This window comes from Plectrocnemia conspersa, unplaced genomic scaffold, assembly GCF_051122295.1.
Source record: "Plectrocnemia conspersa isolate PC_06_02 unplaced genomic scaffold, ASM5112229v1 ptg000006l, whole genome shotgun sequence".
NCBI classification, from domain to species: domain Eukaryota; kingdom Metazoa; phylum Arthropoda; class Insecta; order Trichoptera; family Polycentropodidae; genus Plectrocnemia; species Plectrocnemia conspersa.
The window spans coordinates 8,946,934-8,967,405 of record NW_028277170.1 but is presented as its reverse complement, the minus strand read 5'-3'; the positions used below and the strand labels follow the sequence as shown (position 1 = coordinate 8,967,405).

The following is a 20,472-nucleotide window of genomic DNA, read 5'->3' as shown; positions in this document are numbered from 1 at the left end:
ATAAAGGAACACCGTGTAACCTATTTTTATAAGTACCTGAATGTAAGGAAGATTGTTCAGGCGCATCTTATTGTTTGAAACACAAAATATACATAAATAGTCAGACGGTCATAAATGTCGGCAACATTAACATAGACGACAATAGTTACTATATCTTCATTCAATATCTTAAAAGAAAATATTCCAAATCTTGAATCTTCGGATTTTTTTTACAAAATTCGCAAACACTCAACAGATTGACTTTGAATGAGTGGACATCTGTCAGATTAACCGACTCCGACTAAAAAACGTTTAAAGATACTAAACACGATAATTCGGTATAGTTGTAATTTAATTGTAATGTAAAAATAAACAATGCAAAATCATACAAAAAAATTTACAAAGTCATAAATTTCTACAAAACATAATAGTTCATCCTGTATAAAGCATTGTAAATATTGAAAGGGATAATGATATAATTAAAATATTTAATATATCAAAACAATAATTTTTGAATGTTTTGGTTTTACAAATCAATAAACATGGTGAAAATTGCAAGAGATAGTACTCGGATTATTTTTTGGTCATTTATTACCAATACCAGTAATACCGGTATATCTATTGACTGTTTTTCTCTCTCGTTTACACCGGTATTATTGCAAACACTGTTTGACCCGCTCTTCTGAAACATTATTTCCATATTATTTATGAAAAAATTATGCAGTAAAGAAAAATATCAAGGATTTTCAAATTCATTCCTTCGAAGCAAATAACTTTTCTTTAAAGAAATAAAAACTTTTTTTAAGCTTGCAATGTGTTATTCTATTTAATCGAAGAAAACATATCACTGCAATAAAGGAAACCTGAACTCATTAAATACTATTTAAAAATCAAATTCAAAACCTCTGTACGCAAACGTAATTTTGTGCAAAGCAAAAATTCCGACTGATAACACTCATATGATTAGCTATATTAGTGAATTGCTTTCCGATTTCTAGACAAATTTTAGTAAATGGCGTGTATATTGTAGTTTTCTAATTTGATATATAATTGTGTTTTAAAGGAATATATAAAGAATGTTGATTTGGCACATAATAAATTTATTTATTTTGTATGATGACATGTGAACTTTGTATATGTCACAGGAATGCAAAGGTTAAGGATAAGGATGTGCAGTTATAATTTTGTTACCAAAATATTTTTTTATTAAACATAAATTACTTTAAGTTCGGTGGGTAATACTAACTAGTAAGTATTCATTATGTCAGATTGATTTACCAATTTGTACATATTTACCACATTGTAACGCATTAGACTTACGTTTGTCAGTTTACAACAAAAGATTTAAAAAATCACGATAAGCCGCCGGAAAGCTTAAATTCTATGCGAATGATTGTAAGAATTAATTTATTTGAAACATACTATAATAATAATGCTTAAATAGCACACATTTTGAAATAATAAAACAATACTACAATCTATATTAAAAAAAATCACAATAAATATACTCGATTACTAACTAAATTAGAAAATAAAATATTGTATTCACTATAGCCTTTTGGTAGTTATAAGTATACCCATTGTCAAAGAAAACGTTCGATTTCGATTTCTAAGCTGATTAAACTAAGGTCATGAAAAGCTACTCTTTATCCTAACACAAAGTAAAATTATTGTGTCTTCTAATACTTCTGATGCTAATTTTCTCAAAGATCGGGGTTCAATGTCTTATTTTACGTAACAGCACCTTATTTTTTTTAAATATTACTAAAGAAACGTAGATATGATTGTAAAGAAATAGCTCATTTAAAAAACGTAGCTTACGTAAAGCTTTTATTCAAGGTAGTTCGATATTTTACGAATATAAATAAATAAATTATACTAAGCATTGTCGGAGAATAACATTGAAGTCCGATTTAACACTGAGATAATACGAATAAGTATATATTACAAGTCGTATATAATTATGCCTAATGACCATTTATCAAAAAATAAACCTGGAATATTTTGTTGGACAAATTAATTGTTAAAATCGCTATAATATTCAGAGCTGTACTGGATAAAACAATATCAATGACAATCTGGTCGATTTATTATATACCTGTCGCGACACAGGGCCGTCAACAGACATTTTTGGCACAATTTTATTTAGCAATTCGAGTACATATATAAAAAAATATTTTTATACTTTTATTTTCAATGACTTATATTTTATAAAAATAGTGGTAATGTTGTTACTTCACACTAGATAAGCATGTTTAAACAAGTCTTAATAACTGTTAGTACATCAAGCTTAATTTTTGTTTCTATTAAATATCAGTATACAGAAACGTACCGTGGGCAAAGGCGAGTAGGCAAATGGTCGTTGAACATGTTTTTGATAAATGGTAAATTATGTTTACTTTTAAATATCTGTATTCTGATAAAAAAAAATACATTTTCAACGGCAGTAATAACGAGTGACTAATAATAAAGTAATATAAACGCATGCAAAAATATTCTTTTATTGTGACAAAGAGCTGCAACCGTCGCATAAATGTTGGTTATTGGATTATTACTCAAAACAATGCAAGCATATGTTAAAATAGGTCTGATTAATTATTTGTGTAATAAAATTTTATTTTTTGTAGTAAGTGCGATTTTTCTATTAAATATCAGTTTAAGGACTGCAATGGAAGCAAACTCGTTCCAAAATATGCTTATTCAATTTGAGCTCGGAGTCTAGGTGTACCTCAAATATTTAACTCTAAAATTACATTTTACATTACTTCTCTGTTTATTTTTATAAATAAAGGAAAAGCTTGTCTACGATTCTTATACAAGATTGCTTCTGTTTTATTCTGATTAATATTAAGTTTCCACACCTCAGACTCAAATTCATAAATGCACACATTTAGTATAAACTGGACAACCAACATGTGGAGCTTCGGTTGATCGTGTAGCGTTTACCAGATTCCATTTTTTGTGTACGTATTTGTAAAAAAAAGGTCACCTCGGACATTTTTGTTCGGAATGAACGAAAATATCGAAATTAATAGACCAATGTGTGAAATCCCAGGCAAACCGGGTCGTATGGTAAGCTTACTTATTGCCCAAAGAATGTGTTTGTTTTGATAATAGATATGGTGACCAGATTTTGAAAATAACAAAGGAAAGCGATAAAATAGGGCATCTCAGAAATTTTTGTTCAGATATTCAGCGCTTCGGGCTTTGAAAAGTAATATTGGATTTTTTTTTCATTTAGATATTCTGTCGCAGCTAAAAAAGGTCATCTCGAACATTTTTTATCGAAGTAAATAAAGGTCACAATTTTTAAGGAGGACAGGGTTTTCAAAAGGAGGACAATCTGAAAGACGTCTAATCACCGGCCGATAACTAGAAGAAAGCGTAGGTTTAGTATCCAGTTTACGAAAAACGATTACATTAGTTTGCTTTGACGTAATATTACCCCATTTTTTCTATGGGTATATTATTACTTATTATAGTTATCTGCTGGCATAATAGCCGTTTTTGATAAGACAGCGCCAGCAGCAGCAGAAGCTTCGAGCGCTGCGCTGGTCGGCCTCGTGACGTCACGCGACATGCGCACCGCCAGACTTGACAAGTCTCGGGCTAGCGTACCGCGCGTAGTCGGACATCGGCAGTGTACCGGCGCAGAGTCTCTGCCGCGGGCGCTCCACTCGCGGTGTCTTCCCGGAGACATGTACGTATCGCGCAGTGCCCAGCCAGACGGTCCGCAGCCACCGAATGCCGGCCATGATCGACCGCGATGACAGGAATGTTCATTCCTCTGCATGGGGGCAAACGCCCGGGCGACGGCGCTCCGATATGCCATAACGCAGCCGTCGCAACAACAAAAACACACAAACGCCCCGCGGCTCTACTACATAACCCATGCGAGAGCTGACGATGCGACCACCGTCGTCCATCTTCGATCTCGATTTTCGCGCTCACTCGGGCCCAACGTCTCAAATTCGACCATGTTTTTTTAAAAATATTTTCATACACAAAAAACGATAATATTGGGCAGAAATTATTTGCGTCGCAAGCTCGATCGATACACACATCTGTCACAACAATTACACACGAACCGAAATTTTTACGATACACACTAAAATAATCGATCCTTTCTCGTATATGCAATACGCATGTAAATCCGTACGTTTATAAATATAACGCACTTATTGTGTAATGCTACTCGCCTATTGATCGATTTGTTTTTGTTTGGATCGAAGATGGCGCTATTGTCGATCAGTGGTGCCACTGCAAAAAATATCGTTTAACTTACTATAAGCATATATGTTAAGAGATCATTTATTTTTTACTTTACAACCTTACATTAACTAAAATCTAGATATATATTATTTTCGCAAATTACAAGTTAATTTAAAAAAAACAGCATACAATTTTAGCAAGTAAAGAAATAGCCATTTAGGTATTTTTCTAAAGAAAAGATGATTCAGTATTACATATGATGGTTTTAAATAAGAACCAAGTTCTTGGCATGATTTATTATTATTCACCTTAGTAATTAACATTGGTTCAATTTATTAACGTAAGAGAATACCCTCTAATATTACATTAGTATCAGGCAAACGTGGAGTATTCTCCACTCGTTCAACAAATATTTCAGTATCTATGTCTGAATCAATAAATACCTTTTTAATAAATCAATCCATTATTTTGCATATCTTCACGTGCTGGTATTTTCATAAAATTCACTCATTTCTAATTTTCCTTACAATTTCACAATTCAATTGAGGACAAAGTGTGAAAGAAATTAAATATTTTGTATTAAATCTAAATGTTCTTTTAACTGATTAATTTCTTCTGTAGCTTCAGTTACAGAAATATTCTAAAGATATTTTTTTATATACATATACATATATTGTAACATATTTCAATACTCAAAAAAAATCATGCATGTTAACCAGTTTATTTATTTTCAATAGCAGGAATAAGCACAGCTTCCTCACAAAAGTGCTTCAGAGATTCCACTTGCACCGTTTAAATATAATATATAAATATTACATATACATACATATATTTCAAGTCTACAGACAATCTACAGCCGATTTAATTGCATCCTGAATTACTTGAGCTTCACGTCTGATGACTATATATGATTTTCCGTAACTAAAATCAAAATTTTATACACTAATTATTTTCACAATGCTCTTACGTGGTAAAAAGTGCTTTTATGTGGTAAAAAGTGAGGCACTAAAACAGAAAATATTTCCTGGTTCTCTTGGTGTGAAGCATTAGTTAAAGTAAAGGTACATTTAGAATCTCTAAGAGCTTATTTTAATTAGTGTTAATACATTTGTAATTAATACTTCTGTTTTCGTTTCTGCACACTTTAAACCAAAACATGACTGAATTAATTTATATTATCTAAATACGTACCTTTGAGTGAAAACTGTAGTTCTCTTGCAGATTGCAGTAATCTCAAACATTTCGTTGCTGCGACTTCAAGGTCCCAATATCTATGTGGCCGGTAACCAGGCAAAAATCATCTCTAATTGGGTATCTATTGACAATGGCAATATATACCATGGTCCGCCTGCATTCTGATAATTAGACAATCTGCTGTTCTAAAGTTGTATCCGGACATACATTACTAAAAAACACGATCCCATTCAAAACAAAGCATGTGGTCACTTTAACTATCACTGAATTTTAGTTTGCTACTTTTCTAATCAATCCAATTGTTGTCTATATTATATATGTGAGAGATAAAAATCAGCTTTAACTTTTTTATACACATTTAATTATAATTATTTATGTTCATGTTAAGTTTTATATAATAATATTAAAAATTTTCATTAACATACTTTGGTTTTAATAAGGTAAAAAAGTAAAAAAATAAAAAAGAGAAACTTCCTGTTAATTTATTTCAAATATCATTCAGTCCAGTTAATTAAACAATTATGGAGCTAACAAATTTACTTTATATACCATTGATATGTTATTATTCTAAAACCCTAAATGCGCAATGACTTTATTAATTATATAGTTTTTACATACACACATAATTGCTTGAAATCTAGTTATAAAATCTACTTTGTCCAGATCATCTGCGTATTATAAGTTCCCAATACGAGTAGTTTGTAAATTTAAAGTATAACTTCTATATTTATGCATCATATTTTAGCTTAATTTAATGGATGAAATCATTGCATATCTTGTAAATATATCTTAAATCCCCAAAAATGGGGATCAACAAATAAGAAATTACAATTGTCTTTGTACTAAATATGTAAATCATATTTTAAATTTCCATTTCTATAACTTATATGTTATTATATTATATTAATATAAATAATATGTGAAAATGTTTTTTTTTCATTGTAATCTATTACTTTGAAATTTCAATCATATGTAAAAAGTACAAACAAAAAATAATAATGCATAGCATTAATGAAACACCGGTGTTTCAATAATGCAATGCATGCATGTCGAAACATCACTGTGTATTCAATTACAGAATATTTGCAAATACTGCTGCCCATGCAGTGAAAACATTCCCGATCCTCCATTATGAATTTTGGAATGTAAATTGAATTGAATCACTGAAATAGATAAATTGAATACATAAACCTAAACATATGCTTAGGTATAATAACTTTTTAATTGTAATTCACTATCAAATTTATTTCTCATGTGATTTCAAAAACAAAGTGATCACATACAGATTTTAATTGTTGATTGGTTTGTTGTATCCTATAAAAACATATTTGAATTATTAGCTGCACAGGATATTACTTCCAAAGTTTCTGTGATCGGCTATCAAGCTTTTTCAGTGTGACTGTCCATATAAAAAACGCCATGCTATTCATTTATTGGTCTATATTAATCTTTTCACCCCGGTTGATATTTTTGCACGTCATTTCGAAATTTGTTAATATGTAAGGAAGCACCTATTTAGGCCACAAGGTTTAAATATTATTTCATATTAAAGTGTTTTTAACCTTAAATTATACAAAAAATATATAATATTACAAGGCTCAAATGTTCATGACACTTTTAGGTGCCTAATGCATACTAGCGATTTTCTTAATGACTTCTATAGGTGACATATGCGGTCAAAGGGTTAATATATGCTTATCAATTTGCCCAGTTATATACTTACATATTCTTTATGCTACTATAATATCATACTTATTGTAGTAAGTAACTCTACTTATTATAGAAATTATTCAACAATATCGATTTAAATTCTTCGTACTTAAATGCACTATACTTTATTTAATATTCATAAGCATACACTTAGTATCCACTAGTATGTAATAAATGGATTCAGACACTTATGATATATTTATATTGGCAAAATTAATTAAAATTTTACTTGTAGCTTTCATTATAAATTAGCACTTTAATACGTGTATTTGTGTAGATTGTATATATAGAAAATCTTGTGATAACATAGCGACCGTTTGCTTTTATCTTTGAATACCACACACACTACTTAAATCAGCTATAACCACAATGTTAATATGACTTTATTAAAAAATAATTGAATCGGTATTTCTATGAGCTTAGTTCTCTGTAATAATACACATTAGCTTCACATGATTAAAATTGTAATATAATGTACTGATTTTTAAAATATATTTAGTAAAGAGTGATTCATGAATATGGCTACAAAATTATCCATCTTTTGGTTAAAGTCAGAAGTAATGAGATCCAGTGACATTGGCCTTTATTGAGAACAAACTGTCAAGAAACTTTTAGCAGTTACATAACAGACATAAGTCAAATTCAATTTGTTAACAAATTGTTATGCAAAATAGGTATACTTCCGACTGTTCTTTATGTTGACGCCTATTGTAATAGGCGAGATATAATAAAACGGAATTATTATAAATTCTGGCAGCTACTGCAGCAATCACATCTAAATTGTTGGATATGTTGTGTGTACCCAAATGACTAAACCTTTCCACAACTCACTACAGTCCAACGACTAAATGCGTTAATATTTATTTTGCTCTCAAAAGTTTTCATAATCGGAGACTAGTTTATGATTCAATTTTACTATTATTTGATGTGTTTTGGTAATCCTTTATCTCATATGTGTATCACTATAATTATTGTAGAAAATGTAAATTAAAATAAAATCGAAAAATAACAGATATTAAATTAATTTTTGTAGCCATATTCAGGCATCACTTTGTTTAAAGGTTATTATTAGGTCAATGCATTAATTTCATATTATATCAATAATCAAGTTAATGCATTATTTTTAAATACATTTTAAAATACTATCCTTAATTTTTATTTTGATATATCACAATGTGTGATGTCCGATTTAATATAACAAATTTTCACTTACATTTTAGTGAATTAATTTTACAACGCTGAAAAGCAAATCAAACTTACTAACACATAATGTTAGTAAGTTGTCTATGTAATGTTTGTGCAAAGGGTGTGAAAATCATAGTACATTAATTAATTGTCAGTCGTTAAGCCATTCATACTAACTAGCCTTTTAAAGTACTATAATAGTCGACGAAGACGATTTATAATTCATACACGGTAGCGAAGCATACATGCGATTGTGCGTATTTACGTAGCAATCGTTCCATATACATACATACCACCCTGCATTGCTTTCGTTGATATGATAACATTTTGCAAATTGATCGCCGCTGTCGTTGAAAATTAATAATAACCATACACTACACAACATCACACATTTATTGTTATGTATGTAATAGAGCTGTCGTTTATTGATAAAATGATGTTATGAATACTTAAATTGTATAATGTTTATTTATATGCGAGATGAGCAGTTAAGATTTGTATGCTGCATGTCCATTATTACAGTTCAAACTTATTGCTGACAAAATCTCATCTACCTAATTGTAAAACGTAAAATTGTACGTCCACTTAATTGTAAAACACTGCCGTGTTAAATATTTTTATAAAATTTATGATATAATATGTATGTAATACCATTCAAGTAATGTCGTGTGTTTTGTATTGTATATTATGTATATGTATAGTAAAATAAATCCTGATGGTAATGTTTGCCGATAACATCAAACATATTTGGAGAAGAAAAAAATGTGGAACCCTACATCAGGGAATTGTCGGCGTTAATACTAAGTGGTGAGTTTTATTATTTAAATTTAAAATAGTTATAACCTCACAAACATATGGAGTTAATGGCATTTTTCCCATTCATTTACAAACTTGCTTTTTATCAATACTTATAATTTGCAAAGTTTTAAATTACAGTCTTGACTTGACTTGCGCTAGTCAAGGTTCTAATAATTTATGTATTAATATATTCTTTTGTAACAGTATACTAACATTTTTTTATTATTATATGGCAATTTCACATTTTCAAATATGAAAATTGCAGAAAAATGCAATTTAACTTTTTTATAATATAAGCGAGAATTGGTTTACATGGATAATAAATATCGCTGAAGGTATATATGAGATACTTGTTATTGGCACATCAACAAAAACTCCCAGATAACTTACATATTACTTCTAAAAATTTCAATTTCTAAACACATCTGGTAAATTATTTTTCAAAATTTTGTTTAAAACATTTATCTGACGAGTCAGGTGATCGCTACCCGTTAAGTTTGTTAATGGTAATCTCCAAACTTTTTTGACCACGTACCCTGATGACGACAATAATCATAAATTGTATCCCCAAAATGTTTCTATTATATAGTATAATTCATGCAGGCAAATAATTTTCCAGACAAACTCGTTGGCGAAGTTCATATTCAAAAGTTACCCATTTTCTTCATCAATAATTATTACCAAAACTCCACCAAAAATTAAGTTATTAATTATTAATGAATGAATTGAATTGCATAAAAAATACCTATCTCCCTAGTAATGCTATAGTTTAAATATTTTTAATACATTAAACATAGTTGTTTGCTTAATTTTGTTTTGTTAACAATAATGATTGTTGCCGAATTCTGCTATTATGGTAATTTACTGTTATATAAAAATGTCAATCGTGATGCTACACAAAATATTTGCATTTTAATCTTAATGTTTATGCTTGAACAGTGTCTGTTCCAATAGCCTTTCTTGCATTTGTTTCCTTAATGATTATAACACAAACATTAATTTCCCAACGTAAAAATTGTGCATATACTTATAAAGACTATTACAACTTATTTTTTGCTTATAACAGGGACGTTTAAATATATTATTATAAATACAATTTCAACAATTTGTTTAAAATTCATTTAAATTGCTTTTTATATCATTATTTATAATTAATACTTAATGTATTGTAAAGTGCGAACATGATTTAAAATGCAATATGTTCTGATTGTAGACATGTCAGACATTTGTAGTTCAGTTTACTATAACGTCAAATCAAGTATAATACAATAATAATTTTGGGTATATCTAAACTTAAAACAATTGTTTCATTCAAAACTGACTAACCTCTTTTGTTTTTCAGTACAATATCGGAAATGAGAACGTTGGACATGTCTCGCATAAAAAAATGACTAAATAAGCTCACCGGACAAGCTGGCGTACACATATACTCATAGGTAAGATCAGATTATGAATGGTAATCGACTGTTTAATTTTTGACCACTGCAATACATGTTTGTTACATTACAAATCAAAATCTCATTATCTAATTTATAGTGAATATAGCATATGAATAGATGACTATATATAACTATATTTTATTAACACTCAAAGTGAGATAAGAATATATGGTGTGGCTATAAAATAGTTTTATTACTGCATAAGTTTATTATCGACCTATGTAGTTGCCAATCATGGAATCGGATATAGCTAGTTGGCCTTTCTCGTGATGTCTTTATTCAGATGGACATTAAAGTTGCAGCCGAATTGAAGAGGTCTTAGAGGTAGGTTGAAGATTTCGTGCTGATGCCGATCTGTTTGATTCAACATCAAGATAGGTACATAGATATTTTAGCCAAGATAAACCCAATTCCTACCTGCGAAACGCCATCTGTTCACCATTATAGTTCTTGCAGGTGTAAAATTTTTAGTAGAATGTTCACAATTGGACAAGAAGATATCCTTCTGCCAATGAGCTGTTTCATACTATGAGGAGCCTAGAATCTAGCGAGTTAGTCCAGTTTTGGGAAGGGACTGATAATGCCACCAATGAAAACTTTATGTGCAATTGTACTAATTATTAAATCTGCTTTATTAATCTTATTCATTAAAAAATAATGATATTTTATTACCATATTTTTTTATAAATAAGTAGAGATTGATAGTTCATTTCAATAAGCGAGTTTGTGTGAAGGACAAAATTAAAACAACATAAATAACTAAATTAAAGTAAACAGTTGAAATTACAACAAAACTAAAGGGGATCAATTTTCATCTAATAAAGATGATTTCGTGCCAACCACATAATGTCAATTTCACTAAATTATCTACAATGAAACATCATATTATTTTATTCTAAGTCTAATGCAATGTAATCAGCTTTTGTTCTGTTAAACAGCTTTAAAACACTTGCAATAAGCTTTTAAACAGCTTTTGACTCGCAATATTGAAGTTAACTTACACAAAAGGATTATATTTAACAAGATTTTTGTTGTGTGTTGCTTTCACAAGTATAAACCATAGTAAGAATAGACTTAACAATAAATGGAGTTTTGTTTTTATTTTTACTTCCAAGAAATAATAGGATTAAAAATGACATGTTTTCATTTTTGAAAAATGAAAGACTAACAATACGCTACTGAAACAAGCAATATTCGCATGACCAAACGCTGTCCTCTAACTGTCTGAGCTTAATATAACTTAATACACATCTGATTTTAAAGTAACTTACAACTCAAAAATAAGATTAATTCACAGTATGTTTGTATATTATAAAAGTAGTAAAGAAAAATTCAAGCTTTGAGTTACTCATATAATAGGTGTTTACATGCATTTTGCAAACTATAACAAGAAGCTGAAGAATGTGTTTTTTATAATAATAAAGTTATTTATTTTATTTTTCAGATGCTTATACGAGAATGTATTTAGATACACAGTCGGTTCATCCAACATAGTTATCAGCGTCTGTTTTATGGTGAGTGTGTGTATATAATGTTTATGTATAGCATCTATATGTAAGGTAGCCTTAATTTTAAAGTACAATTTTTGTTTTGCATATTCCATTTAAACATATTAATAAATATAATAATACATTTATGATATTAGATAATTAACATTACACAGCTCATTATAAAGACATGCTTTGCTCTTAAGCTAGTTATAATAATTAATTCTTAACCAAAAAAGTTTATATTTTAAGGCCACTTTTATAAACACAAAGGTAGATGTTTATATAATGGCTAAGATGGATTGTGTTCATTTTATCATTTAAGATCATGTCATTAAAATATTACTCATAGCTAGTTATTGCTGGTTATATACAATTTTTGTAATATTCGTGTAAAGACTGGAATATAAGATAAAGTATTTTATTCTTTGTGAATCCCATTCTAGTTAGTTATATTTATTGTGTATCAATTATGAAAATATAACTGATTTCTAAAATCAATATCAGGAGTGTCATTAAATATATTTCCATTATAATATTATTATTTATTATAACCAAAGTTATACAAATTTTGTAGCATTTTGTCTAAGTAATAATTAAGTACTTAGTAGTACACTTCACTAGAACTTTGGAGGTTAGGTAATTGACAATATGTCTGACTTAAACGATTGCAAATGGTCAATAGATAATTAATTTCCATTATTATTAATTGATCATTTTCAATTTATGATTAAATATTCTCTTATGAACAATGTTTCTTGTACAATGTTGTTCTTGTAAATATTTTCATAAATTAATTAATTAAGATTATGGCAAGAGATTTTAGAAACCTTAATTTGCATTTCACATCAATATTTTAATGCATTTAGTTGTGCAATAATTGTTAATTGTTAAAATCCTAGCAAGTGCTAGGATTTTTCTGTAAAATAAGCATAAGACAATTTTTATGACTTCATAAATCCTAAAATTTGCTCTTAAATTCCTTGAACAGAGAAATTAAATTATCCTATACTTTTCTCGGGATATGTCAATACCATCACGTATACGTAGCTTTTGACACGTTTGGAAAATTATGCAGTATTTCTTCGTTTAGTTTCTATTGAAAAGCAAATATTTATTTGGCATCATAACCGCAAATGAGCTCACCAAGTTATTTTGTGATGTCACTCAGAAAAGCTAAAATACACTAATATCCATAATACATACCCTCTAGATCTGATTTATTGTTGAAAAGTTCATATTGGTTGTTGAAAGTTTGTAGACAGTTTTAAGAATATTTCATTATATTTTTTGATTAGATTATGTTTCACTTTTTTTTTTAATTTCTGTTTTCTTAGCGACATTTCGTTAACTATTCCTTTCTTGATAAAGCATTATGATTTGATATAAGTTTGTTAATAATACTTTTACCATTTCATAAAATAAATTAAAAACACGTTACTGTACATATTTTTTACTATTTTGTAAACTGAAGATGTACTCTAAAATTAGAGATACCTAATTTTAAAATGTACTAAATTAAGTAAGACTAAATTATCATTCAGTATATATTAGATTTAATACAAGAATTTTCAGGAGCTAAGTATATTACACAGTATTAAAAGATGGTCTATTTGATAGATTCTGATCTGAAGATAGAAAAATATGTTTGACTTGTAAAATCAAATTCAACTTCAATAATGTACAGTAATTAAAAAATAATTCATTATCCTACTAAATTATTTATAGACTTTAAAACATATTTCACATTTATATGTTTATTATTATCAGTAAAAATATGATTACTGATGAGTTTCCGTATGTAAATTATGATATATTTTTAGTATCACTAATGAATGTATATTAGTATGCAGTGCAATTGACAATATGACATCATTCGATAAAATGTACAATTATATGACGTGTTACCATGCAAATCTGATTTTCAATTTTTACTATTTCATTGCCACATCACTTATAAACATGAGTGCGCTTTACTGTATTCAATAGAATCATTTGTGATTGCAATGAAAAATTGGTTTCAATAAATTGTGATTTGCACTTGGCGAATTCCAATCAATTCAGAGAATGAGCGATATTTAATGCAATTATTCTCTTAGCAATTTAGTATCATTTTACCCGCTGTCAGTATGTTGATAGTCTCTCAAAAATAAATGATTCAATTAAGTTATGTATTAGGCCGGTAAACTTACCTTAAGGGATGTTTACAGGGCTTAATATTTTTCTATCATAATTACCCCATGGACCGGTATTCTGGTTTGCTAGGAAAAATCTAGAAGGATACTTGACTCATCAAATGATGTGATTTTCCAATACACAAGAAGACCATTTGCATTGAATTTGGATCTGAAAACTGTTATGTGTACCATTCTAATTCAATTCTAGCAATTATCTATCTATTATTTATTGTTTTTATATGCAATAAATATTTTTTTTATTGTTTTTTTGAGATGCTTTTTTTGATCTGCAAAAAGAGTGAAATTATCAAAAAATAAACTAAGTTTCTAAATTAAAAATGGTTTACATGACGAAATTGTATTTTTAATCAAATATTCTTTCTTTGTCGAAAATTACTTAGTTGCTCAGAGTTTAAAGAGTTAAACCTTTCTGATGTGTCATTGTTTTTTTTTTCATTTTTTATAAGCTGCCATTAATTTATTTCATTGCTTATTGTCAAAAACAAATCTAAATTAAATGATTAGATTTTGTCGTATTATTATGTTATGCAGTACAAATTATTCATATGGTGCTGTCAATACTTCTGATAATAAGCAACTTTTTTGAACATATAAGTTACATAACAATAAGCATACAAGTATGACTGTTATTAAAAGTTAATTATGATTTTTTAATGGTATCATTTTCTCATTACTTTTACTACTTTTTGCAAAAAATTACTGAAAAAGATTTGAATAATCTCAAAGCATTTCGATATTTATATATTTTGGGTAATAAATAATAGTTCTCATAATTTGTTATAATTATTATTATGAATGATATACTTTACTTCTATTATGTGCATACATATCTTCGTATATTATATAGATTTTATGCAGCCAAATATTATATCGTAAAAATAATTTGTTGTAAATTTTACATCGGAGACGTGTGCCAAATAGAAGTACTACAACATCTTATGGCAAATGAGTCTGCAAATATTTTACTGTAGTTTACATTGTATAGGAATACATGAATCGGTTTCGTATTCTTGTTTTTGAAAAATATTTTTAAGAAATTTGTTTGTAAAAAATATTTTTTTATATGTATTTGTATTTTATCTACACTACTGTTTTATTTGATTTTTATATAGGTTAAATCAAATGTAGAAAATTGTTTTCAAAGTTCTGAACAAAAATTGATCAAAATAATTTAATTGAAAATGATAACCCATAAACAAAGCAGTTATTGCAAGCGCATCAATTTATTATATCAAAGGTCTCAAAGTTAAATTGGTTAACCACATAATTACAGAAGAATAAGAAATCTAGGTAATTCTTTTTTATATATCCTATTATTTTTCAAGGAAAAACTTTTTATATATTTTTACTCAAGCTTCTCGAAACTGTTTTTTTTAACTACTTGATCTTTCGAAAGTGTGAAATTTTTATAGTATATGTAACAGAATAGTAAAAACAAAGTAGCATTATTCATTAATTTCCACCTAGTGGAGTTAGCCAATTTACACCTAAGACTATCGATATATGTTTTTTCTTTTATACTTTTCAGATTTATCTCAATGAGTTTTGGATGCCGATAAAAATATAATTTCAAGAAGCACAATATTTTTTGTGAGATAAACAAGAAGAACGTTATTCAGTAAAAACTTTCTTATAATTTCGATTTAATGGTAACTTGTATTTATTTTTATGAAAGGTAATTTTTCTATCTGATTTTTAATAAAACTTTTAATTTTTTAAATTATTATTTTTTATTTTTAAAAGCGTACTGTGATGAATTAGAACACGTTTTTATAATGTATAAGAAATTATTTTATAATATTGATTTCAGCATCCTTAATGGCCTCATATATTTATTTAACTTTTATCCATATACCACAGATGCTGCAAAATATTAAATAATTTAATCTTGATATAATATTTTTTACTATTTTCTCATTTAATGTATAAAATACGTTTTTAGAACGCATCATGAATTCACTTATTAATAATAATCTTGCTTCTAAAACATGTGTAAAAATGAACACTTGAAATGTTTAATATCATAATACATGATATTATAATGAACTAATACTATTCATATTAGTTAATTAATTTAATTTTTTTATGTTATGGTTATGACATGCATGTATCCATATGTATTATATATATAGCATATCTGGGATCCCATATTAAAATAAAAAAAATGATAGCAGTGCCGAGATTAGTAGGAAACTAATTACAGCCAACAATGCTGTTTTGGTCTACTTATACACTTTAAAGGCACCTTTATATCCAGAAGAACAAAAACATGTCTATATAAGACTGGTAAGACCAGTCCTGATATACGGATGTGAGATGTGGATACTGAACTCCAGTGACTCGCCAGCTGACGACTTTCGAGCGAAGAATCCCGAGGAAAATCTTTGGGCTTATTTGCGAGTATATTACTTATCATTGTCAGTACAAGAATAAATTATACGGGTTGTATCAGAAACACAATGCCGTCAGGTATATTAAAATATTATGTCTCAGGTGAGCCGGACATCTGTCCCATATGGACGACTTGAAGCAAGTGAATCGACTAACCTTTTACAAGCTTGATGCTGAAAGGAGCGCAGGTAGACTGAAGCTGCGTTGGCTGGGTGTTATAGGTTTTGTTATATCTACATAAGCAAGGATACATTTTGTATCCATCTGAATCAGAAAATAAGCTCGCCTAATTATTTTTAGATATTAAAAACTGACATATTTCTTCTTGTAAGTCTCAGAATTTTTTAAGTACCTCATAGCAGGATAACATCTCGATATAGTATGATATACATGGATATTTGCTTTGTAATTTACTTAAGAAAGCAGAGAACGGCCGCTGATTTAAATTGCTAATTTTCATTAAATTGTTGATTACTTTCGTACAAAATACTTTTTGGTGTATAATGTAATGCATGTGATGAATCATAGACTAGTCATACATTTCACTTTGCTTTATGCCACGAATCGTCGGTTTTTGGTCATCCATCTGTAGCTACAGGTCAATTTTGACATAGGTAGATTGTATTTTTGTAGAAGTAAACATAATATTGTACATCTTTTCTTGTAGCAGTGCCAGGCAGCGGTATTAGCTCTAAGCACGAATAAACACAGCTAATTGAGCTTCGCCCTCAATGTCCATACCCGTCGCAATCAATAGAAAAAGCTTCAAAACTAGACGAATTTGCTTTGATCTGATCGCTTAAATTGCCGGCTAAATCGGTAACTTTCAACAACTGTATGTATTTCGAAACAAAGAAATTATGTAAAAGGCTTCACACTTCACGAGAAACTATTTATGTAACTTTAATCAGACATTCCTTGATGAAATCACATTTGGTAAAAGTTTTTGTGTGTTTAGAAATTTCATATCAATTTTAACACTTAGCTTGCATACACTGCAACTTTACTTTCATATGATATTTTGGTATTTGTTAAGAATATCAGCGTCATGCTCAGAAATCAATGGTTATAAATATTTGTTCTGCTTTTGGCCCTAACGTCTGCGAAAGCGGCCAACATTTCGCTACATAGTATATATATATTAAAAATTAAAACCGTTTTTTTAACGTCGGTACTGATGAACGGTTAATTGCTTATTTCAACCAACGTTTGGGGAATTCACATGCGCACGGCAATTTTCAACATTTCCTATCTCATTAATTCTTTGTAACTGAAGTGACGTTTAATGTTACATAATATTGTGCACTAATATTATTATTACATATCAAGCAGATTCTTGTCTTTTACTTCACAACAATAAGTACTGAATATGAAGGGCTGAAATAAATAAGTAACACATACAATAAATATTTTCTTGAACATAAACTTGAACGGACCAGCGGTATAACATGACGTCTACCGTAAGCGTCACCGGGCGCAGTGTTGCTAGTGTACTTAAATATTTTTGCTTAATTTTATTTCTTACTAGCAATACTGATTGGTTGACGTTTATGCACTTCGTCAAAATTTTAAGTTTAATTGGAAATTGTAAAAATTAATATATTTATTGTATACGTATATGTATCTTTTATTTTTTTAACTGTGCTTAGTTTGGTTTGCCATTTCACATTGAATAAACTTACGCTAGAACAGTGCTTCCAAATTTATTTCGAAATTTACCGTGCGCTACGTCCATTTTACGGTCTATATAAACGTACACGCGAGCAAGTAATTCGAATGAAAATGGAACGTTTTCGCACCACGCATACTCTAATTGATAATACGTATCCGCAGAGATGTCGTACAGTGCGCACTGAGGTAGTGGTTTCTGCTGTGGAGTGTAGAATTGAAGAAGACCCAAATGAGTCGATTCGCCATTGTTCATAGCAATTAAAGCTGTGTCCATCCATTTTATGGAAAGATCATGGTTACGAGTTTACAAGATTCAGCTCGTGACATAATTGAAGCCGCTTAGCCATCGTGTGCGTCGTACATTCAGTGGATGGGTCGAAAACGAAATTGCTCTTGATCCTCATTTTCAACACAAAATTTTGTTACGTAAACAAGCAAAATTGCCGCATTTGGAGTGAAGAAAATCCACAAGCTATTTCATCCACAAAAAAGTCATTACCTAGTGTGCTTTATCGGCTAGTGGAATCATTGGTCCATATTTATTCAAAAATGATGCCAGCCAGAACGTTACAGTCAATGAAGAGCGTTATAGATCCACGTGTACTGACTTTTTTGTTCTCCAATTAAATAGCATTAATGTAAAAAAGCTTTGATTTCACCAATAAGGTGCAACATGCCAAACAGCGCAAGCCACCATCAATTTATTGAAGGAAACATTCGATGAGCGCATAATTTCGCGTGACGGACCTGTGAATTGGCTTTCAAGATTGTGTGATTTGACACCTTTCGATTATTTTCTGTGATCATATGTGAAGTTGCTAGTCTACGCCAATAAACCAGAGACGATGGACCACTTGGAAGTCAATATTCGTCGCCCCTAAATAAAACATCCGTTACAATAGTATTCAAGTTTAATTCCAACTCTGTACATACATATTATAAATATTTTAAACACATTTTTGAGCATTTGATCAAAGTAAAAGTATTAAAAAACAATGTATCTTACTAACAATTTAAAACAGAACCAAAATTAACCATGTAATATACATATAATCTGAGATTTGAATTCAATTCGAGCTGAGCTTGAGCACATAAAACTATAAAATAAACTCTCTCTACTAGATTAATTACATGTAAATTGATAACCGAACACATGATTTTACCCTTTTCTTGGTTGCATAACCAAACCAACTGAACTTTGTGTAACTTTTGAGGATCGAAGCGTTTGGAAACTTTCGGTCGTGCTTCTCCCTTGCGAGCTTGCCGTCGGCATTGGGGTTAGATATACACGCCTCAAATTGTAGTAATCTCATATCCTAAGCTCTAATCGAATTCATCATCCTTGTGCAAGTTTGTTCGGATTTAGCTATAATTATATTGCGGTTATGCTGACAAAATCTCGCTAAAGCCCACACACTTAGTTACAGCTGTGCGAACGCGACCAATATGTATATATTTTGCTAACGGACTGTTTGCGAAAATATCTAATTTTGCCATTTCAAACAAGTTAATTTCAATTGGAAAAGAACGAATTATTCTCTTACATATTAAGTTTCCGTTTGGATAAGGCTTCACAATATTCTCCTTCTCACTTAGATTCCACTTCAGCAGTCTTGTCGTCCAATCAACCATTTAAGCTCTTGAAATTATTAATAGAGAGACATCTCCATACATATTAATTATTTTATGTTTACCTATTGGGCCTTTATTGTATAAACATCATTCCAGCGTTGTTAGGAGATCTATTAAAACTACTATTGGTATAACTTAATTATAATTTGATATATTATTATATATTACTAGCTTCCGTACAATTCTAGAAAGCAAAGCAAATTGAAGATAAAAGCCGCTAGAAGCAAAAAGATAATTCGCTAAGAATCGTTGAAGTCAGGATCGTTGTCTCAATCACATTTGTTCAATGCCTTCATAACCAACCTCATTCTATTGCATATTTTTTGTGGATATAATATCTAATAGCACAATCAACATTGAGGGTTAGTTTATCTTGTGATAATCCAAATTAATTAAGATATTATTGGAACTGTACTATATACCTTTTAGCTTTTTATTTGTTAATTTTATTGTTAATTGAGTAAAAATTACATGTTTCAATTAGCTTAATTTTTGAATAAAATGGTTAAATTAATCGACTTTTAAATTGATTGTCACATGTATTGCTCGTTTTTGTAGCCATTCGTAGTATATACT

At 29.3% G+C, this 20,472-nt stretch overlaps 2 protein-coding genes across 4 annotated transcripts in view; both read left to right on the top strand.

Moving 5' to 3' along the window:
• Nucleotides 1-3,541: 3,541 nt before the first annotated feature.
• Nca (neurocalcin homolog) overlaps nt 3,542-20,472 on the top strand; it is a 174,850-nt gene continuing 157,919 nt past the window's right edge. The window contains exon 1 of the mRNA XM_088187386.1: nt 3,542-3,679. The gene's annotated coding sequence lies outside the window, so the exon portion shown is untranslated. The remainder of the gene's footprint in view (nt 3,680-20,472) is intronic.
• Nucleotides 3,624-20,472, top strand: part of LOC148234162 (neuronal calcium sensor 2) — a 163,031-nt gene continuing 146,182 nt past the window's right edge. Inside the window, exons 1-3 of one of the 3 annotated variants that reach the window (XM_088187389.1) lie at nt 8,948-9,087; nt 10,421-10,514; nt 11,962-12,031. The gene's annotated coding sequence lies outside the window, so the exon portion shown is untranslated. Of the gene's footprint in view, nt 3,680-8,947; nt 9,088-10,420; nt 10,515-11,961; nt 12,032-20,472 lie in introns of those variants that run through there. The other 2 variants (XM_088187390.1, XM_088187392.1) reach the window with 2 other exon arrangements.